The following is a 23,631-nucleotide window of genomic DNA, read 5'->3' as shown; positions in this document are numbered from 1 at the left end:
GAGCATAGTTTCTCACTCTATTTCCCTGTGCAATTTGAGTCTTCACCACCTGGGTGGTGTTTTCTTTCCCCTTTCTCATATTTTTATTCTTTCTGAAAGATGAGAAGACCACAGTTTCACTTGGATTGTTCTGGGAGGTATACAAACCATGATGGCTGCTGTGGGATTGATTGGAGAAGTTTAGTGTGGGAGTAATGACATTTTCAAATTAAGGCTGGCTGACCCAGATGCTCTTTATAGAGGTATCTCATTTAGAAGCTTAAGTGAATTATATGGCCAAAGTTTTAAAAGGAGATGTGAGGGGAAAAACTGGGACAACTAAAAAAGTGCAGCAACAGTGAAAGTCTGAGAAGTGCAATGGACTCTGTATAAATCCACAATTCATCACCCTGGGGACATTTGAAAGTGGAAGTAATTGTAGAAAAGTAAAAGGTAAGTCTTCAATGGATGTTGACTAAGTTACTTCCAGTGGGATTAATTTTACTTACATCAATGAGAATCCAACTCTCACCAGTGTGGGTTGATGGCTCTGGTGAGAAGGTAGTAGTGTCAACTTGCTATATCATTGAACAATATTTTGTCTCTATAATTGTTGAAAATCGCATATTTTGCAGCTATTTTGATTAGAATTAGATATCTGTATCTAGATAGTGTGAATGACTGAAACTTTGAACAGAGTCCACTTATTTATTCTTGATTTCCGTATGGAAAAATGCACACTTATATATCAAGTAGAGCCAGGAACAGCTCCAGGGTGCTGCAGTCCAGCACAGGCAGGGGATTTGCACAGGAACAAAAGCAGTTGAGACTGAGTTGAGTTGAGATCCCTGGGTCTCTCCTCTCCACAAAGACAAGGCTCCCCCTAAACACTGCAGGTTTCCCTTCCCACATGCTGGCTGCAGCATCAGGGGTGCTGCATGAAGCTGTCATTGCTCTGTGCAAACAAACTGCAGTTCCATCACTGCTTGATCTGCTGGGCTTGGGGCACGACTGCAGCATGAGCCCAGAAGTGAACTGCACTCCTGTTCCTCTGAGGAATCCTCTCCTGTTGGATGCCATGTGCTCCTGGGAGAGGCCCTGGCACCGTGTTCCACACCGTGTGCTCAGCCACAGCTTGTTCCCTGTCTCTCACTGTCCTGCCCTGGAGCTTGGAACAGAGCAGAGATTATTTTACGGGATGAATAGTACCCAGTGTTCTTTGGGGAAACACCTGGGAGGGTGTCCCATCCTAGGGAAGCTGCTGAAGGCAAGTGCCCAGAGGAAGGGGACAGGGATACTTTTGGCATCCTGGAGTGGGAGGTAACTTAAAAGGGGTTTGCAGTGTAATTGGAAGTGGGATACTTCAAGTGAATTCCTCCATCCATGTGCCTCCCTCAGCTGAGCTCTCTGTACTTCTCTCTTTTTTGAACCAGCACCAACATCGCTTACTTGCAAATTTTCATAGGAAAATTTGATTAAAATAACCAGAAATCAAGGACCTCTGCCTTCACATCCACTTCTATTGTTTCTTGTGATTGTTTGAGTTGATTTTTACCCTCCCTTTGCTCCTCGAGATGCTGTCACAGCTTTAATAGATCAGTACAAAGCTTAGGCAGCCTCACCAGTCAGTAACCCTGCCTCGGGGCAGCAGGGGCCTCAGGAGGTGTCATTTGCTGGAAGGAGAGATTTCACTTGGGTTAGGCTGATGGGAAGAACAGCTGATGTTGGCAGTGGGACTGGAGGAAAATGATGGTCCCATGCACATTGGGGTTGGCTAATGCTGTCAGTAGAAAATCTCCCTCTTTTGGAATCATCTTGTAAGTGAACACACCTTCACCATTAGTTTGAATCATGACAGGAAAAGAAACTCCTACATAAGAGACACTTCTTGTCCTTTGCTTATGTAAGTCAGAGCTATGGCTTCTGGGCTCTCACTGAATGCCTCTTTTTCTCTGTACTTTTCCAGCTCATTTGATACAGTTTTGAATTGTGGGTTGTTGGAGGTTTTTTTTAAGGTTTTTAAAAAAAGATATATTAATTACACAAATGCTTGGTGGAGAGCAATGCTCATGTCAAAAGGTTTAAGCTTTGGGTTTAATTTGGATGAATGCCTGAAATTTAGCTCTGAACCAGTGACAGTCTTTGAATTTATAAATAATAATATCCACCTGAGATTCTGGTCCAAAGCAAGAGCAAGACTTTTATTCTGTTCAGGTTCCTCATCTCTGCTTATCACTAAAGCAAATTAGGCCCTTTCAGGCAAGCAACAAGTGGTATGACTAACAACCTTGTAGGGCTCATTCTTTCTTCCCAGCAGCTGCAGTGAGAACAGCCAAGGCCTGGCCATTCCAGCCAAGGACTTTAAAAAAATATATTTTTGAGGACTCTTGCAAATTTTAATACAAATTATTTTTGTTTGGGAGTTTGTCTGCTCTCATCTGACCCAGATTAACCAAGTAGAGGGAACGGGTTCAGGATCCTTCCCATTCCCCAAAACCACAGGGTGAGTGAGAGTCTATAACAAGTATTTAACCACAGAAGTCAGTGCCTGGGAACAAAGTGATCAAATAAGATAAATTGGAGTGATAAATCAGCTGAAGGCATGACAATAGGATAGGATTAACACTTTAGTTATGATAAAATTGTAGAAGTTAAAATGTTCATGCATTTAGAAATTAGGAATTTATGTTTTCTTGCTGTCTTGATTAAGATTTAGAAATGACATTGAACAGGTAAGTGAAATCTGGATTTAGGATTTTGTATAAGACAAAATTAGGTAACTCAGCAGGGTTTTTTCTGACTGATTGGTGGGACTGTGGGTAGAAATGTCTGTGGTATTGTGTGCTGTGTAAGCAAGCTGTGTGCTTACTGCACTCGCTCTTCCTCGAAATCGTGTTTGCTGATTCCTGTTCCAACACAGATAAAGTCATGCTGCAATCACTTGGTAACACAAGGTCCGGCTGGACTTGGGAATTCTCACCTTAGAGCAGAGTCAGAAATATCACCAAGGCAGGGCATTTTTTGCTAGTTGGAGGATTCTGTTTCCAGCGTAAAGAAAGACAGGACAGACACAATGTCTGTTTGTGCCTCCATCACACCTGGTGTGAGCACAGGGCTGAAGGTGCCCAGCTGTGCAGGAACCTTCTTTCACCTGCTAAAGGGGAGCAGAATGGGGAGCTTCTTTTCTTAACCACCCATGATTGAATACTGCCAGTATTTAATACTTGTATTGAATCTCAGATAATTGCTAGAGTGCTGAACTGCTGTCTCAACTTATCCACATGCAATTAATAATATTGATCACCCTACACTGACCTTGAGAGTTAATAACTGTTTTTTCCCTTAGTTTCCCTTGATGAATGGTGTTTTCTACATGCCAACTTATAATTTTGTCAAGGTGTCAGATCCTGCAGACACTGAAATGCAAAAGCAGTGCTTTCTGCAATGTTATTTTCTTTGGAACCAATAAGAATATTTATGTCTAGGCTGAGAAAAAGAAGTACATTTTTATTTTTACAGGATTTTGCCTGGGGGAAGCCTATACAAATACTTGTGTAATAGCCAAATTACTTGAAATCCATGTAGGATACCTGCACAAAGATTTGAGGCTCCAAAAGTCAGGCCTTATTTTCTCCATCAAATAATTATGTGATATTTTTCTTCATCTAATGATAAAGTGTTTCTGTTTTTCCCAAAAAATCTTTTCCCATAGTAAGCACCCTGGTTAAGACACAGATAATTGAGGCAATTTATCTCATCTCATTTGGAGAGACCCTTAGAAGTCTTTTTGCTCTGGGTAATCTGAACAACATCTTTTTCCCAATTACCTTGAACAAACTGAAGAATTTATTTATGGTTATCTTTTACTAATAGGCTCCCCTGCTTACCTAATCCTCATCTTACTAGTATGATCTGATAATGAATCAACAGCACTGCTCCTGTTTTGTATGACATTTTTTTCTTAGGCTCCTGCTGCACTATGTGCCTTTTTGCTTGAGCATTTCCCCCTGCTGGGATCCCTAACAGAGGGATCAGAGCCACTGCAGGCCTGGAAACAGAGAATGTAGCAAAAAAGGTTCTGCTAAAGTCTTTGAAATATTTTTATTCTCTGCTGCAGAGAAAATCAAACAGATCTGGAATGTGTGAAGTGGCACTCCCAGCTCAGAGCTTGGCATCACTGAGGAAAGCTTTGCAGTTCTGTATTATCCAAGAGATGTGTAGGGAGGAATTCTGGGGAAAGAAATCTGGCTCCACATGGGTTTTCTCACAGCAGCACTACTACTCAGTGGTGGAGCAGTATGTGGGAATGGTGTGTGATAATCTCACTGCTCCTTCTGCAGAGCAAATGGAGCACATTGTCCCAGCACAGCCACCACTCAGCACTTCAGCTCTGATTTACCTTCCCCACAGACACAGGTAACTGCCCCCTTCCTTTGGACAACTGGCATGGTCTGGAGACACCTTATCCTTGTAAAAAGCATCTTGACAAACTCTTCAAACACTGCCTCTTCCCTGCATTTGTACTCATTCACCTCTCCCCCCCATTGCATCCTCAGCTAAAGCAGATTATTGCAAAATCCATTTAAAAAACACAGCAGTTTTAAACTGAAAGATATCTAGAGGGCAGCAAATCCAGAGGGAAATCTCATCCTTCAGTGCAAACAAAACTTTCTCTTTTATTTAATTTCTCAAAAATCAAACACAGAGTTACACAAAAGTTTTTTTTTTCTTCTCTCTACAAAGCAGCAAGAATAATAGGGTATCTGTATAAGGTTGAGATATAATCCTACCTGGGAGAAAGTTTTTAATTTGATTAAAGCTTTCAGTACTGGGCAAAGCCTCTAAATTCAGGTGTGAGCTATGAAGAAACTTCTTGGCCATATATAATCCCATCTGAAAGCAAATGTATTTTTAGAGTATTGCTGTGTGACATGGAATGCTCCTGAGTTATTTGTGTAAAACTATGTTTGTTGTGAAGGATATATTTAATTTGGCATTAAGATTGTGTTATTGATTGCAATTTCATTCTCCTTCACGTTTGGTTCAAATTGTAGTTGGCCAAACAGCAGCTGGGTTCCATTTAACTGTTGGCAATAAAAATCAAGACTTCTGTGACATCTTGCTTCATTGCATACTGCCTTTTTCAGCACATTTTGACACTCTTTGAGAAGTGTTTCTGCAATTACCCTTCCTAAATTTCATCACTAAATGTTGATGTATACAGTAATAGGGATGTTGGAAACCCCTGCCTCTTCTCCCTAATGTCTTCTGTTTGGCACTTGAGGTTTGGAACTTGGCCATCAAGAAGTTATCAGAATGCTTTAAAAAAAGGAGAAAGTTTAAAAATAGCCATGCTAATGGTTTGAGGTTTTACTCAATTTTTAAAACTTTTCACCTGAATTGTCTATTAAAAAATGGCATCTGCATGTTGAAAGATTTAAGTAGAGGCAAATCAGTCCAGGTTTTTGTGGAAGCTGTCAGTAACCACAGGGAAAACCAGACAGGTTCCTTTGAGTATACTTGGGAGCACCACTGTCTAAATGTCAGCAGGGACATCTCCCATTCCCCACTTCCTGAAGCTGCAAATTGGGATTAATGAACTGACCTCTGTTGGTCTGAGGTTTACTTTTGCATTTACTGGCGAAAAATGTGGTATGGGAGTGGGTGATTCTTGTGGTCAAGGTTCAACATGTTTGCATTGAAATAGGATAGGATGTATTCAGGAGAGAGGAGGATTGGGACTGTGTGATGGCTTTTTTTTACCGGAGAACTATAACTGAAGTTAGAAGGATTTATGTGGTACCTGATAGCATTTTTGGCAAAGGCCATACAAGAACACAGGCAATTTCCTGCTAATTGCTTTTCTTATGATGTACAACCCCCTTTCCTGTCCCAGACATGTGGTGATTTTGCACAGCAAGTATTACATTAGCATGGAAATATCAGGGAATTTTTGTCATTAGAATAGTCATTACTGCTATCCAAAAGGCATCACCTTCCTTACTACCTCTGCTATCTCTGTGCTTCCTCTGCAGGAAGGGAAGGCTCCCTTTCCTCCTTCATCCTCACTAGACTGTTCCTTTTGGCTGGGGTAATTGCTTATAATGTGGGTGGTTTTCTGAAGCAGCTGCAGGTTGTGAGGTGCTGGCTCACAATGATGCACTGCCAAAGCCAGCTGACCTGCTGCTAAGGGTCACAGAATGGGTGGGCTTGGAAGGGACCTTAAAGGTCATCCCACTCCAACCCCTCTGGCAGGGGTGATCCTGCTGGCCTTCAGGGCTGTATTTAATAGCAATACATGACTGCTTTTTTGTCTATTTGTTTGTTTGGTATTGTGTGTACCCTGCCCTGTGAGTAGTGGCTATATCTGAGCCATGAGATGTTAAACTCTTTTTGGCTCCTTTGGTTGCTCAGAAAACTCTGGCTGCTCTGAGCTTCATAGATGAAATATAAACACCATTTACATCTACTTAAAATCTGAATTGAACTTGAAATTTCTGTTCAGTCCAGTGGTGAATGTAGCTACTGCTAAATTGCTCCATTAAGTATAAAGCAAAGTTTAATCTGCTGTGTTTTACTTTTGTAAAATGCTTCTAAGCACGGGTAATGTTCCTTTTTATTGTGTTCCTTTGACTTTATAGAAATCTGAAAACTTTGTCCTAATTTAAAAAAAAAAAAGGAAAAAAAGGATTAAAATACCCATGGAAGAAACAAGAAGGTTCTTGTTGAAACAAAAAGGAGAGAAGAAAGGAGGAACATTACCTGGAAGAATTAGAGGAACAACACTGGAGCAACTTGCTGTTTTGCCTTTTCCTTTCCAAAGGAAAAAAGTGGTCAAAGAGCTTGGTCAAAGAGTCCCACTAAGCGGATTACCTCAACTACTTGTGGAAAAGACTACAAATGCAATCCAGAAAGGCAATTACTTTTTATTTTTCTTCATTCAGATAGAATTTTTCAGCTTCTAACATGGAGTTAATTGCCTCCTTTTTTTTTCCCTCCTTTTTTCTTGTAATGGTCCTTTGCATAGGTTTAGTCATCCTTGAGGGCAGCTGCTCCAAGTATACAGCAATTGCCAGATGATTACCTCTTTAATGTTTTCACTGAGTACTTTGCTGGTTAACCTCCTTAACTGGAGAGCTGCTTATTGTTATTTATGTCTTGTCAGCTTAGAGGTTCATTAAGCATCGGTAAATGACATGTTTTCATATCTGCTGACACCAGAAATGCAATATGATCAATTGCAAATTGACTTCGGTGCAGCAATAGAGTGCATTTAACACACATCAGTGGATCATTTGTACAAGCAGAGCTCGAATTTTTATGGCTGTTTATGTCTCTCTAATACCCAAGTATAAATTCTTCCAAGCCAAGCGATTCTTAGTAAAACCAAATGCAAAACTCTGTCCAGCAAGTGACCGTGTATCCAGGTGGGGTCTGAGCACAGGAAGTTTTTTGATGGCAGGAAGCTGAAAGTGATGGAACAGCCCTGATTGTCTCAGCTATGCCAGGAGGCACAGATGGGCTGGGGCATCTCTTGTGAGCCTTCCCTCCCTTCCCCAGCGCTTTGACTCACTTGTTGCCTTGCACTGGCTCCTTGCCCACACCCCAGGGAAGGTCTGGAGATGGCTTTGTGTGTGTGTGATGCCCAAAAGCTGAGCTGATGACACCTCTGTGCCCAGGTCCTGTGGGGCAGGGGATGTCAGTGATGGGGAGTCAAGAGTTTCCAGTCTCCCAGGGGCCAGTGGTGTTTCACTGCTCACGCTCCTGGCAAGGGGGCTGAGCTCATGGCAGGCTGGTCTAAAGTGCTGCTGTCTGGTGTTGCTGCAGCAGCAGCTCCTGAGGAAGCTGCCGTGGCTTTTAGTGGCTCCAGCCCTTTGTTAAACCGAGCCTTGGGGCCAGAGGGCAGGGCCCTGGAATCTGTCCTGCTGCACAGGGTGATGGAGCACCCACTGCAGTAGCACTGGCAGGCACTGGGCATTTCCAAGGCCTGGGGTAGTGATCTTCCCTATCAGTGCTTGGATCTCCTTTCTAGGATGAGCTATGACCCCATGCCAAAGGCAACTAAAAACCAGTGGCTGTAACCCTCCAGGCTGTCTTCTGCCCAAAACTGTTCATTCACTTACACTGGGCTGCTTGTCCCTCACTGGAGTACAGACTCTCTGTCTTGTTTCCTTCTTACTGAAATTTCTAGGAACTACTGATATTTCTGTAGTTCTGAGGCTGCTCTTGCCTGTACCAGTGCACTTGGATTGGAGTACATCACCTTCACAGGCATCTCTGAATTTCTAGACCTCTATCTTTAGAAATTTGTCTCAATGGCAGAGGTGAAATTTTCAACTCTGCAGATCCAGGCAGATTACACAGTAAGGATTTGCCTTCAGAACTAGGAAAAGCATATAGTTATCTTTATTAAAAAAAAAAACAAACCCAACAAACAAAACCAAAACCAGCAACAACAAAAAAACCAACCCGACCCCCCCCAAAAAACCAAAAAAAGCAAGAAAACCCCCCCAAACCAACCAACCAACAAAAAAACAAAAACAAAAAACCCAAAACCCCAACAACAAAACAACTCCATAACCGCAGAAGAAAAAACAAAACACCTTTTTGAGAAAAGGTTTTTATTTCAAAGCATCATCAGGTTTCAATTTAACAAAACACTGTAAAATAAAAGAAAACCATGAATGCAGGCAGCAGCCCTGGGAGCATTCAGGGCTGATTTACTATGCCAGGACATATCTCCTGTAGAGTTAGATTATTATTTTTCTCTACTGTTCTGTCACACATTGTTTCATGTCTGAGATTCCTCACTAGCAAATGAGCAAAGGCAGAAAGGGTTTACTCACATTAAATCCATTATTTTTTGTACTGGAGAAAAAAAATAAAAAAAAAGGCTTGCATTGAAATCTCTTTGGAAAGAAAGTAAGTTCTTACATTGTTTTAATTGGGGTAGCTTTGGCAATTTGCAATCTATACATAAGTCAAAATATTTTGACATTCATCTGGAGTATCTGACTCTCAGCTTATGCTTTTCTTCTGTTGGAATATTTGTAATATGCTCATGGCTTTATATGCTACAATAACTTTCTTGTTTTGTCTTATGAAAAAGAAATTAAACTCCAGATTGTCTTTTCTGTACAGAAAAGATAGGAGCGTCTGATCTAATCTGTTTGATTAGTGACCTTCCTGAAGAAAACTGCCTTCTTCCTTGTTATACTTATTCTCACTAAATATCCACAACCATATTTGCTCATGGGCTGCTGAAGTACTGCTTGTGTTTGCTCCCTGTTGATTGGAACATGTGGAACATGTGAAAGCCTTGTTTTAGCACTAGGAATAACAGAATGCTGAATTAATATTATGGCCCTCTAACAAAATTGCTTTCATGTAAGATTCCAATATCCTTATTTTGTTACAGGGCCATAATACTTGTTTAGCATTCTGTTATTCATGTGCTGTGATGATATTGATGGACTTAGTAGGAGTCCAGCTATGGAGCTCGTGCTGGGGTAGAGTCAGACAAATAAAGGCACATTTTAATGCAAGTTTAAGACTATAAGGTGGAGCAGATGGCAGAGCTGGTTATTTCAATCTTTGTTATCAACATGCTGGTTGTCCCTGCATCTTTTTCCTGACTTTGTTGGTTTTTATCACAGTGCAAGGCCAGATCCTGCCCAGGGGAAATCTGCAGTGTACTGGCAGCATGAGCTGCAAGCTGTGTCTTAATAAGGTGTGTTTTAAAAAAGAGCACCCTTTGGTCACAAAATTGGAATTTTTGTTTAAGGAAAGCAATGATAAATTTGACAAAGGATAGAAAAAATAAGGAAAATGGGCTAAGAGAGCTTTGAGTGTCTAAGCACAGTGTGGTGATTCCACTAAATCTTGATAATTTAACCAAATTGTGTGCCAACACAATACCTGTGTGCTTGTGCACACAAGTATGAACAACAATTGAAAGACGAAAGAAAGAACAACTGCTCTGTGAGTCTTCAGATAGCACACACATTCTTTATAAAATTCATGTAGAGCCATAGTACATAAAATATGGTATGCACTATGACAGTAATAACCAAACAATTTGATATCATGTGAAGTTTTACTATTTCTCTTTCATTTCTTAAAATCAAAATTTAATTTTATTTCAAGAACATTGGACGATAATTTATAGAGAACTATAGCTCTGGATGATGATGCCCACTAACAACAAAGTGCAAGAAAATAAGATTCCAGAGCTCTTCAGAGTGATCTCTTAAAATCTGCTGGAGATGTGCTGGCGTCAGGCCTTCTCAGAGGCACTGCAGATTCCATTTCTGCCATCTCTGGCTATCCAATCAGCAGTGCCAGGCTGTAAGACATAGAAATGCTTTTCCCCCAGACTGCCTCAAGATCCCAGGTGCTGTGCAGACAGAGGAGGCTGCCTCTGACATCCTCTGCAGAGACCATCATGGTCCAGCAAAGGGGTGGGGGCAGAGATGTATCACTGCCCAGCTGGCTGTGTGTGTTCAGACACTGCTGCCCATCCCAGAGCTACAGCCAGAAGCACTGGCCCAGCCAGGGCTGCAGGAGGAGGTGGAGCTGGAGCCAAGCAGAAAGCTGTGGTGCTGCTCTGCATGGCTCCTCTGGTTTTGATAGACAGGGATCTGAGTATTAATGTTACACATAGTTGCAAAGATGAGGACAAAAATTGACCAGAAATACCAAAAGGACCAGTATTTCATTAAGGAGGATAGATTTATTGACTGTCTAGACCAAAGGTAGTTTTGTATTCACATTTTAAAAGTTTTAATTAAGGTTTACACTTACACTGTCTAGCCATTCCCAGGTTAGTTTTATGAAAACATTAACCTTGACATTTTGACAACTTTTTTCCTTTCATTTAGTCTCTCATTTAAAATTGTTTTCATTGTCTGTGGTTTAGTGATTCCCTTGGTCTGCTTACACAACCAAGCCCTTTGAAGAGTGACAGCTCAGCGTGCCCAGTGGCAGCTCCCAGCACAGCACTCAATTCTCAGTTCACCTGAGCAGGGGAGCTCTGCCTCTGTGGCCCTGCACCAGCATCACACCGAGTTTTGCAGGCAGAAATGTGAAGTTTTCCTCCACACCTGCACAGTGCACCTGTGAGAACAGCACCGTGGTGGCTTCACAGCTTGTGAGACCAGGGGCTGGCAGAGGATATGGGGCTCTTCCTCACCTTGGTGCCTTGGCGGGAACTCCTGCTGTGCCTCCTGCCATCACACACACACACACACACACACACACACACACACAAGTCCTGTGCCTCCCAGGGCAGTCTGTTTCTGTAGAAGATGCTTCAGCTTCTGCATGGGAGGCCCCAAGCAGTCCCCAGTAGCTTCTGTCCTGTGCTGGGATCAAGCAGTACAGCATGCCAAGATGCCTGGCAGTGCCACATGTTGATTTGGAAAGTCCAATTCAGCATTGCTGTATCAGGAAATGCCCCAAATCACCTAAGAACTTACTGCAAGACATGCTTAAAGCTTTCTGCCCCAGCTCTCTGAAGATATTTAGGCAGAAATGTATGTAAACTGTGTATGTGTACAGTGATGCAGGGAGGTGTGCTGTGAAAATCCTACAGGAATGTTTCCATGGCTCACACCAATAAATAAACCCTTACATTTTGCTGGTGTATTTCTTCTCAGCTGCTTTCTCTGCAAAGCTGCTGTGGTTATTAACTCATTGGAGCTCACAGGGGATGAACCAAGACATTTGGGTGTTAATGGCAGCACTTGGATAGACAAGTAGAGAGAGGGAAGTTGTCTCTCCCCAGGGAGACAGGAGACAACATCAACTCTTAAGAAAGGAATAACCTTCACCTCTGCATCCCTGCATATCTTTGTTTAAGACTGCATTGCATTGGGGAAATTCCATTCCAATCCCACTGACTGCATGTGAGAAACTGGTCTTTCAATTTCAATGGAAAATAGGAAAATGAAGGGGTTTGTTATTTGAAACAACAGAGAAAAACTGGTAAGATGGCATAATTCAGATCAAGCTCCTATGGAAGGAAGGAAATGTTGCAGAAAGAAATTGCCAGAGAACAGAAATGCCTGCAGAGAAGCAGGAATGTAAATAGTGTGGTTGTGCCCAGCCTTTCCTGTAAAAGATTCCTGCATGTCCTCCTGCTTCTCTTTCAAGTCTTGTCCAGCATGTTGACTGGATAAATTGAGTTCCCTCTGGTTCCAGTGGTAGGAGTTCAAGATGAGAGCACTGAGTCGCTCGCTCTTACCAAAGGTGATATTCTAACTCGAGTGTGATGAGAAACTAAACATTTTACAAAGTAGGGCTGCCCAAAATCTGAGAGATTCTGCCTCATGTAAGGCCAAGGGGGAAGGAAGGTTGGGACTGCATTTTTAATACTGTTTGGGAATCCAGGTTCCCAAGACAGGCAATGCACATCCTTGTGAGCAGCGAGGAGAGTGTGTGACCCCGTGTCACCGTTTCCCTGCTGGAGACGGTGACAACATGTTTGTAGCAGGAACACAGTCCCTGCTCCCAGGCTGGGGTGAGGCAATGGGGACCTGAGGAACCAAACAAACACCACTTTTACTCCTCAACAGCAAATACATCTCCCTGTTTGCATAAAGTGAGCATCTGAGGATTATCTGGAAAATGTGGGATTTTGGTACTGGAATTAGAGTTTAGAGAAATCTGATGAAGCAAGTAGTGTATAGGGCTTGATATAAAATAGGCCTGGTAATGAAACTGATAAGAGAAACACCCTTGGGAATCCTGGAATAGAAGTTCTCATTGATCTCTTCTGGCACTGAGAAAGAAAAATGCAGGTCTACAGATTGACAAGCACTATGTGAGGAAAAAAATTAGATTACACTCAGGTGATAATCCCAAATCAAAAGGAGCTCAGAAAAAGAGAAGTGTCTAAGCCTTCTTGTTTGTAACTGAAATTTACAATCATGGATGTCATTCCCTAAGGACATGACTGTATTGATAATTTCAATCATTAAATTTAAAAGGAAAAAAAAACCAACCCAGGAGAACATATACACTGAGTTATCAATAGATTGTTTTCTTTGCCATACAAAAGAAGGAAAAGAAGGAAAAGAAGGAAAAGAAGGAAAAGACTGCCCAAAACCTTTTTGATTTTTAATTCTGTAGCATCCTAAGGTAATGCTCTGTGTCAGAAATGTAAATATCTTCCTCAGAGGAAAATATTTTTCTAATCACTCTGAAGATTATTCAATGGTACTGATTTACCATTAAAATTTCTTTATTATTTATTAACAGTTTATTAACATTAGAAAAATCTAATCTGTTTTTTCACATTTGTTTTCTTTACTAACTTCACCTACATTGGATTGCAAAATTTGGCCCAGCAAACCATCTTTTCAACACATTTGACCCTCACTGATAAGAGCATTGATTTTGTTTTAGGAACCTGGCCTGGCATTTAAGTCTACAGTATCTGATTCCCTTCTCTGACACAAAACTTGTGTATGAATTTGGGGCCTTCATTGTCTTTTTCATAAAATATGACTTTTGGTAAGAGAGTTCCCCAAGCTTCATCCTCCTAATAGCTGGAATTCTTCTTCTAGTTTACAGGATGGATGTGATTGTGGCAAGTTTTCACACAATATCTTAATCTAAATATCTCTATTAAATGAAACAATTCTTTTCCTCTCATGGTAGTTAGTTCTTGGATGCTTTAGTGACTGCAATTGTCTCCTCTTTCAGTCTGTGTTTCACTGTGCAGACAAGATTTCCAGCTTTCTGTCATGAGAAAATGCTCCTCTGATCACCTCCATAAGCCCCTCCACACCTCTCTCTTGATGTGAGCTCTTGTGTGCAGTATCCAGATGGGATTTCTCTCTGTTTTGTGTAAGAAGTTCCAGTAGGAAATTTTGCAGAAATGCTGGTCCTCTCAAAAAAAAAACTCTTTCTGAGCCTGTTCTCTTATAAAAATACATAGGACATGTGCTTGTGGTATCCCAACACCATGTCTGCCAGTCTGTCCTTTACTCCCAACACACAAGGAAGGTCCAGCTGAACAGCCAGCATTTCTTGGGGCACAGCCTAAGTAAAATACAAAATCAAACAGTATGGAAAAAAAAAAACAACCAAAACAAAAAACCAAAGCCAAAACAGAAGTGTGTGTGAGTTGCTGTAGAGCTAGTGTTAAGCAAGAAAACGCTTGAAAGCATTTTGTGGTTTGAGCATGGGACACCTTTTTTGCGTTGCTCTCCCCTCTGTCCTTGTCCCCCTGTCCATGTTCTGCTCCCCAGTAGCTGCTGCCTGCAGGAATGCACTCAGTAGATGCAAAACTGGCTCACCCTAGGGCTGGAGGGAGCAGCCCTTCATGTCATCCTGGCAGAGACAGGGCCAATCCATGAAAGCAGGAGGCTGCTGAGGAGGAGCAGGATGAAGGCACAGCTGGTGTGAAGGGCTGCCCGCCTGCAGCCCCAGCTCTGCTGGGTGCCCCTGGCTCTGTGAGCCTGCTCTGTGCAGGGGACACCTGAGGGGATGCACCTCAATGCAGTTAGCAGGGCAGAACTGATAGTTCTGGTCTGGAGCAAACTGCAGTCCCCAAGAGACAGGCATGACCCACCTTGCTGCAGGTGTGATGTGGGGCTGGGATGAAGGGGAAATGTCAGGGACAGAAGTTGTCAGAGGGGGCTTCACAGATGGCTGATGCTCCTGGGATTTAACTGAGGATACACAAAATGCAACAGCTGTGAGCAACTGCACTCAGTCTCTGTGCAAAATAACTGCTTCACTAAAAGACACTGCCCAGTGATTGCTGCTCTGATTTACTTTTTTTTTAAAGTTTATTTTGCACTTACAGCTTGTGAACTGATCTGGTTTAGACTTTAGGATGCTAGCATTATGTCTCCAGATTGAAGCATTTTGTTGTGTCACTCCTTGTTTCTAGTGCCAAGATCACAGTCAGAAGGGAGTCACCCATGAAGATTTGTTCATACAGTTAAGCTGACTTCCATGGATAAAGTTCAAAACAGAAAAGGTCAGTTTTACATATGTAATTTTGTTTATGTTTAGTTTTCTGACTTATGTTTAGTTTTCTGACTTTGTGAAATAATACAAAAAGAATTTTTGTTTGCTTTTTGCTATGTGCAGAAAATACTGTATAGAAATAAGGCTTTTCCTCAAGTTGTCTAGAAACAAGCTGGACCCAAACACACTTAAACTTGAAAAAAAAAGTGAGATGAATGATATCAGGTTCTGGTATATCTAGTCTTTTGGCTTCCTCCTAACTTTACAGGTACACAAAGCTTCATTTTTTGGGGAAGATTTAAAGCAGAGCTCCAAACGGGCTGCTAGAAGTTTTAGTCTTTAAACATGCCTCTGTACATCTCATTTCTGTTATAACTCTCCTCTTTTTTTTTTTTTTTTTTTTTTTTTAAATCTAAGCAGTGGGTCTCCCAGGCTAGCTTTAGGATTTTGCAGGATCTTGAGCTAATAGTTTGCCAATGCCTGTGAATATCTCCATTTTTCAGAGAAGCTTGTTGGGTTGGAATTTTGCTTCTTGAAAAGGAAGGCTCATGTGCATACCAAAAGGTTTCTGCCTTGTGACTGTTTCAGACTCACTGTAGTCTTTCCTTGATCTACATAACTATCTCACAAAAGCAATATTTAGAATATGTGTGGCTCAAATTCCTGCATTTTTTAATATCAAAAATGAATACATTTTGTTTGTGCCTTTTGGTCTGATCCAGAAGGTTCTACTGGGGTTTAGATCAGGTGTTGTAGGACAAACCATGTTCTGACTCATAGAGGTAATGGAATTAACCTGGGAAGGTTTTAGTCTGCTTTTAAGTCTCTGGTTTAAAAATACTTACTTTTAGTAGGGAGGAAACTGGAGTTGCCTGTTTTTTAGGAGTGCTTTATAATTACCCTTATTGCTAATCAGATTGCTCTTCAGTATTTAGCTGCATCTTTGTGCTGACATTAAATAAACATAAAACCTCACTTGGAAACAAAGATAGTATATTGCTTTCTGGATCCTACTCCACATAAAGGATAAAAGGATGAAAGTTCTTGGGTACCTTGCACTCCCAGGTATCTAATACCAGCAACACTGCACCACAAGATGAATGCACCTGACCCCAGGTAGAACAAAACTGCACTTTTCGTCCTTGAATATGAAAATTATTCCTCTGTGGCAGAAGCTTATATAAAATATGTTTCCTGGTTCTCTTTTCATGCCATCAACTCTTCCTTCCACTAACACAATAAAAAATAAAGGTCAGAAAAGTGGATACTAAATTGCAGTTGTGAATACAAACACAAACTTTATTTGTATGACTGCCTCTTTTGCAGAAACCTCTACCCACAAAGTCAAAATTGAGGCCAAAATGTCTCAGAAAAGAGCAATTATCTTAAGTCTTGGCCCATTGTTCATGTCTTTTCCAGGCCAAGCAATTCTTTGCTACTGAATTATTTACTGAGAAGGAGAATCAGCTTTATTCATCAGAGGAGCATTAGAATCCAACAGGACTGTGAATACATATTTAAAATGTTTACTAGTGTGCTTGAGGATATTCATTTAAAGCCTTTAGAGACTAGCTTGTTCATTACAACTTCAAATGAGGTTTACCCTAACTGTTTTTTAACTTTCCAGAGGCTTGTCTTGGCTTTTTGCTCTGCCCTGAGTGTGTGGCTTTTTGTTTTGTGCTGAAGGTATCAGAAGCAAGATGTTATCTATGATATAAGATCAATTTATGTGGATATGGTGTGTGGTATTTTAGGCTTGAATTTATCCATGTTGGATGATGGAGGGGAATTCCATTGAGGGGGGAGGAAATTCTAATTCTCCTTCTGTTTAAGGCTGCAGTGCCATGGTTGCAGTGGCTTTGGAATATTATCCTACTATACTTGAGAAGCATATAATGGCACTGCACTGGATGTGTTGCTCATTAAATCACTCCTGTAGATATTCTGCTCCTGGTGCAATCAGAGATAAACAGTGCTAATGCTTCCTCATAGCTATTAGCATTTCAAAATCTTACACTTCAAACAGTTCCTTCCCATTTCCTCAAGATATTCAGAGTCTTGTTTTGGATTACTTCTCAGAATGGAACACAATGAAATATTTATTAAGCTTTCTGGAGAAGCTCTGGAGGCAGGATTTATTAATAGTGAAAATTCATTACTGATGCTGTTGTTCTCAACTGATAACAGGTTTTATGCCTCTGTATGTTATATTTTTGCTTTCTAAAAGGTGACATAGCTTGCAACAGCTCACTATCAAAAAACTTTCTCTGCTCCTGAGCTGGCACAAGACTGAATCCTCTGTGTTTAGGGTTAACAGCCAAATCTCCTGACCTGTGCCTATAAGCTCAGCTCTGCTTGTATCAGCTAAGGGAAAACAATTTATTTAAACTGCTGTTCACATATTTCTCTCAAGGCTGCTTCTGATTGTCCAGATCTGAATTATCTTTTTATGGTTTGCATCTTAATACCAAAACTTCACAGAAGTATCTCCATCCCCTCTGCCTATGCCTCTGCCATTCAGTTCCCTGTGTCCCAGTACAGCAGTCCATGATCCAGCATTTCCAGTGGTGCATGACATGACTGAGATTAGGGGCATTGGAATTTTGCTGGGGTGGAAATACATGGGTTTTGTTACTGCTGTGATGGTGGGCAGAGCTTCTTTTCCAGGAAAACCAGATCCCTCTCTGAACTTATCTCAATTTTACATTCTTATCACGCATTTGAAGCACCTGTGGCTAAAGGGACCCATGTAGAGATTAAGCAGTGCAAAGCTACCCTTCCTGGTGGTCAGAAACTCTTAAGTGTCATCTTAAAGACTCCAGACTGTGGGGCTCAGGGCTCACCATGATGTGGTAGGGATTAAGGCATTTGTGTGAAACATTCTCTGTATAAAAGGATAACAGTCCTCAAACACATTGATGTTAAATCTTTTGTTTTACATTGGCAATCCTAGTTATGTAATTGCATTTCAGTACAAATTGCTTGTTGCCTTTAAATACAGTAAGTAAATTCCACATAAAACTCTTTGTTCTGAATGCAAAGCATTTTAAGTCAGTGTTTCTAAAACAACTCCCAGTGCTCCATCAGCAGTGTGATCTGAGCAGGGTTTGCCTTCCTATAACCTGCAGAGGATGAGAGAGTGGGCAGAGACTTGATCCTTCTCAAATCCACCTGTCTCATCTAGAAGAGAAGAAAAACAGCATAATGTGTAATAATATTACAGGGGTATAAGGCAAAGCCTGGTCTTCCCGTCTGATTTCTTTTCTCACAAATAACATAAGTTGTTTTCTTGTCCCCAAATTGCCTTCAAAATACACTTTCTTCTAGTGAGAGGCACAGAACCCTTTTAGAAAGCAAAGCCAGCAAACCATATGCTGCCTGGTTTTTATTAAAGATACACTCTGATGAAACCCCTCACCTTAAACCAAACCTTTTCTGACCTGGGTGGGCTGGAAGTCTATACTTGATGATTGCAGTTGGTAAAACATAATTCTCTGTGACGTGATCAGAGTTCCAGCACATACAATCACCACACCTCACTGTCTAGTTTGTGATGAGAAATCACTTGCTGAAAGGAAATGTTCTGTTGTGCCCCAAAGTGAATGATGAGTTATTGGCAAACCTATAGAAAATTTCTTTGAGAAACACCTTGTTAGAGTAACTGAACTGTCAGTAAGGAGAATGATGGAGGGGTTTGTTATCCGTATGGACTTCTTTTATTCCAGCTCCTTGTTCTGTCTTGATGTTTGCTAGTTTGCTACCTGTCTAATATTAAATTATTTTATCTGAGAACAATAGGGTTAGTTGGTATCTAGAGGTCTCTGTGTTCCTCCTCTGCTGTGGAGAGGGGATAAGACACCCCTTAGTAATTACCATTGAAATTGCAAAAGGCCAAAGCCTTTATCTCTCACTAATGTCCAGATCTCTTTTGACTTATTTTTCTCACTTTGTCTAGATTTAATTAGAACTTTAAAGAAAACGCAGCTTTATGGCTGTAATACCAACTGCAATCATGAAGTACAGACTTCCTGCCCACCCAGGGCAGAAAAGGTTTGGTAATAATAATCCAGGAATAATTTCTGAACCTTGCTATGAGTTTTGCTGCTCCTTATTGAGCAGTACTGCCGCAGCAAACCTCCTCTTCCTTGGGCAATTATCTATGGGAACGTTTTCACGCCGAGCGTGAGCAGCAGCCAGAGGAGAGCTGCGTTGGGCGCATAGCGAGGAGAATTCCCCCGATTTGCGGGGTGCCGAGAGCCCGGAGACCGCGCTCGTTGCCATTGCGGGGTGCCGAGAGCCCCGACACCGCGCTCGTTGCCGATTCGGGCGGCGCTGCGAGCGCGGCGGGGCCTGACCTCTCACGGAGCGGCGCCCGAGCCCTCCCGGAGCGGGGCCGGAGCTCTCACGGAGCGGAGCCCCGAGCCCTCACGGAGCGGGACCGGAGCCCTCACGGAGCGCGGCCCCGAGCCCTCACGGAGCGGGACCGGAGCCCCACGGAGCGCGGCCTCGAGCCCTCACGGAGCGGGACCGGAGCCCTCACGGAGCGCGGCCCCGAGCCCTCACGGAGCGGAGCCCCGAGCCCTCACGGAGCGGGACCGGAGCCCTCATGGAGCGCGGCCCCGAGCCCTCACGGAGCTGCGCTCGCTGCTCCTGCCGCCGACAGGAGACAAGTTATTACCATATAAATGAGATGAGGTCTCGGATAATTTCAGGCTGAAAGTAAAACTGAACTGGACTGCTCATGGCTAGAAATTTTAAGTGTACCTTTCTACCTCAAATTTTTAAACTTTTTTAAAAGAGTTTTTTACTTTTTTTCCTCCTTCCACCCATTAGGAGAATCTATGAAATGAAATAAAGAGCCCTTATGTTACCCAGTTGTGACTATTTTAGACCTGGAACGTTTCTGGTGCCTTTCTTTTCTCCTCTGTTGGTTATTATGAAACCTGTATGCAGAGGTAATAAAATTGCTTTGAGGAGAATATGAATGTGAATCCCTTTGGACAAAATAATCTAATGCAGTCACATTATTCCCTTTTCTCTAAGAAAAAGTAAAATGGAATGTCACAGGCTGAGTCCGTCTCTGTCCCTACTTGGTCTGGCCATGCCTGAGGTTGGGTGGCTCAATTTAGAAGATACTTTTGGCTATGGGTTAATATCTTTGATTTCTGTTCCCAGGCACCTGACTGCAGTGTGGAGTAACTAAGTAAAAAATTATATTCAACTATATTAATCTCTGTGTTAATCTTATCCCTCCTGAGTAGGGCATAAAACCACAAGGAAAGAAGGAAATATTTGCATATGCCTCACCAAGGCATGGTATAATCTTAAGGATCCCTTTTAGTAGCCAAAAGTGTTTTTTCAATTGACAATCATCAAACAGCCTTTGTGGCAAGGGAGGAACAGCTAGAGAGACAGCCAAACAAACAGCACCAAATATCTCCTTTGTTGTGGGGATCAAATTTACGGCCAAGGTCAGGCCTTGCACACTTAGTTTGGATAAAATCCAGTTTTTCATAAGAAGTCTGGGATGGCCACTGTGTTCTTACACCCAGGAAATGTGCCTGGAACAGGGCACAGGGCTTGTACTGGATGAATTGGTGGAGGCTCAACAAGTGAGCCGAAGGACACTTGCCTGTAGCACTCAGGAGTGAAGAATTGTCTCTCCTAATAGCAAAGTGAAGCCTGTGTGCCTGACAGGTACACAGTACATCCAAAGGGACACAGCCTTGCACCTTCTGTCTCTGCCAGACGAAGATATTCTGGCTAAGAGCCGGCACAGGAGGGCTTTACTGCTTACCAGAGCTGTGGTCCTGCTGCTGGAGGCAGCTGCCATTCCTCTTGCCAAAGTGTCTTTACTTGGAAGTTAATTATTGAAAATGTTTCCTCCCATTTCTGCAATTGTGGCTTTGTTCCCAAACCTGTGTCCTTGGGTGATTTGAAGACTTCCCATTTCTAGCCTTAAGACATTCATGGGCAGTTTACAACCTCTGACTAAATCAGGTAGATGACACAAAATCCTAGCTACAAAAATGCTTTAAGTTATTAACATTAAAAAAATCTATGCATTGAATAATTGCATATTGAAAGTAAATACCAATTTAAGCTGAGTCTGAATGCCAGTCCATCTTGAGATGTAATATAAAACTTTTCCAGAAGATTGCCTGAACTGAGTCTTTCTTTCAATACCATCTTTCTTGATTTCCAATGCTACAGGTTCAAAATTGCTGCTTGTTCTTGCTATCCAATTTCACAACATCACTTCAGTCTGATGCCTTTCCTGCACCTAGGGGATTCCTAGGGGACTTTTTTACTTTTTTTTTTGGTGACTTTGCAGAACAGCTAGCATAATAACAAGCCCAAAGAAAAAAGGTAGTTCTACAGTTTGGTCACCTAAGGTATCTACAGTATTACAAAGTTTAATACAAATAGATCTTTAAACTTGAAGAAGCAATGTTTGAAAGCCAGGTGAGATGTTTCAAAGAAAACTGGCTCCATGTGAAGAATAAGGAATGTGTTCCTTTGGAACACAGTGTGGCTTGAAACATACAGCTCTCCCAACATCTGAATCATCCTGTGGATATGATGATGTCCAGAGGATATTGAAACAGAGACAGGAAGAAGAAAAGTCAAACAATAAAGGCAGAATGAAAGAAAAATGAACACTAAGATTAATATTTCAGCAGTCTATTTAAAACCATGTTATTAAAGTGCTCGAGGCATTAAATTTGCTGGTCTGACTAGTGTGGGAAATAATTTTATTTTAAACATTGTGCAGTCTTGGAGAACTTGCAGAAGTTTTCAACCAAAGTAATGCATTATGCATCTGAATTGGACAGAGAGAAGTGTAAATTCTACATATAATAAAAATTGATGGAAGCATAAAAATGCCTGGAATTTAAAAATAAATTATGAAGAGCATTCAAGGAGATTAAATCATGTAAAGAAAGAACAGTGGAGACAAAGTAAACCTTACAAAAAAGAACAACTGGGAATTTCATCACAAGATTGCTCAAAGATGTTTAGGATACACTTTTCCCACTGGCTAAAGTCAATCCACAAAGTAAAAGCTAAATCATCTACTTGCAGGAAACCAGAAACAGGGCCAATGTCTGGGTAATTCCAGCCCTCACTGCCACTGATAAACAGCAAGGTGCACGTTGTGGCTTCCAAAGAGGATTGGGAGTGCTGATGTCCCCTGCACCAGGCTGCCTGCTGTGGCAGGGAAGAGCCTGCTGGAGGGCTGAGCTACAGGCTGCCCCACAGCCCAGCAGAAACAGATTTCTCATTCCCAAGGTGAGAGGATATAGGAGTGGCAATTATTAAAATGCATGCTGATCCACCTTTTTCAAAATGCTTATTTATACTTCAGTGAGGGTGGGAGCAGAGATCTGATGTATTCATCAAACATGGGAAGTAAATGGTGTTGGAAACATCCTCCTGCAGGTGCTACAAACTGGTTCTTAGTGCTGAACAAAAAGGAGTTCATCTCCATCTTCTTTAAGATTTGTTATTTGGGAACAGCATGATATCACTTCTCTAGGCTCCTTTAGATGTTGTGTGATTAAGTATAGTCCAGGATGGTTTGTTATGTGACTCCACAGCAGAAACCCTTCATTCCTTCCCTTTTCCCTCCCTCCTTCTCTTTCCCCAAACTGCCAAGGAAAGCTGTTGCCTGGGTTCTGTGTGTCTGGGCAAGCTTTCTAAAGGAGAGCTGGAAACAGAGTCATAGTCTCAGCTGTGATGTGCTGTAATGAGGAGTTTTCAGGTTTTCCAATTGCCACTTCTGTTCCTTTGCTGGCCAGATGGCCCATTTGAAACCATCTCATCCGAGTTATAGCTCCTTGCTGTCAGCACTTGCTTTCTGCCTGAACTTCCAAATACAGCCCTAGAGTGATATCCAACCTTTAATTTCTGAACACAGTATAGTTATTATTCACCTTGCAGTTTGTTCTCTGATGCAGGATTTTTTAAAACAGTGTCTGAGTCTTTTTTGAGCCTTCCTTAAGGGATTCTTCAAAGCATTTTTATAATCTTTACATTTTTAAAAAATTTCTTTCTTTTTCAGAGAACTTTGTTTCTCAACTTTGTTAAGATCTGATTGGGGAACAAAACATTAGCAGTCATAACCACTGTGGTACTGAAGTCTTTGTAGCCTAATTAAAAGTAAGCTCAAACTTGAGACAGTTTGGGTTGAACACTTGTGTTCACTTCATTAATGAGTGCCCAAAGTGTCACTTTGAAAAGAACTTCCTTCAGTGCCATGGTGGACCAGGTTGTCCCTTGTTTAATCAGCCCACATAAAGCCAAAGTGGGTTGCAATCATGATGGGCTGGTTTCTGGCTGGGACAGCTCTCCTCCCTGATCCCCACACTCCCTTCTGCCTCAGCCATGGGGGAGCTCCATCCCTCCCCATGTACCTGAGTCTCCTCTTGGGAGGACATGCAGTGGTTGCAAGGAGAGCTGACAGTATTTCCTCACTTAAGGGTAGGGCACGGAGATGGCATGAACCTGGAGACCAGGACTGTAGGATAAACCCATCTCATGCTGAAGCTCTGGATTAAGTTCAATAATCAATATTTTCCATGTGCTTAACATCTTTTGTTAGAATTGAACATGCAAATACATTGGTATTTGGATTACCCAGGTGCGTAATTGTGGAAGCCCCAGTCA

The 23,631-nt window shown here is 41.8% G+C and overlaps 1 protein-coding gene across 2 annotated transcripts in view; it reads left to right on the top strand.

The window, feature by feature from the left end:
- The window catches only part of LOC102069867 (protein TUNAR), a 163,114-nt gene that overhangs the window by 8,985 nt on the left and 130,498 nt on the right, over positions 1 to 23,631 (top strand). For both annotated transcript variants that reach the window (XM_074542407.1, XM_074542405.1), the window contains exon 2: positions 14,882 to 14,971. The gene's annotated coding sequence lies outside the window, so the exon portion shown is untranslated. The remainder of the gene's footprint in view (positions 1 to 14,881; positions 14,972 to 23,631) is intronic.

The sequence above is a fragment of the Zonotrichia albicollis genome, chromosome 6 (assembly GCF_047830755.1).
Source record: "Zonotrichia albicollis isolate bZonAlb1 chromosome 6, bZonAlb1.hap1, whole genome shotgun sequence".
Lineage (NCBI taxonomy): Eukaryota > Metazoa > Chordata > Aves > Passeriformes > Passerellidae > Zonotrichia > Zonotrichia albicollis.
Note: the sequence above shows the minus strand (reverse complement) of the source record. Positions and strands in the feature narration are given on the sequence as shown.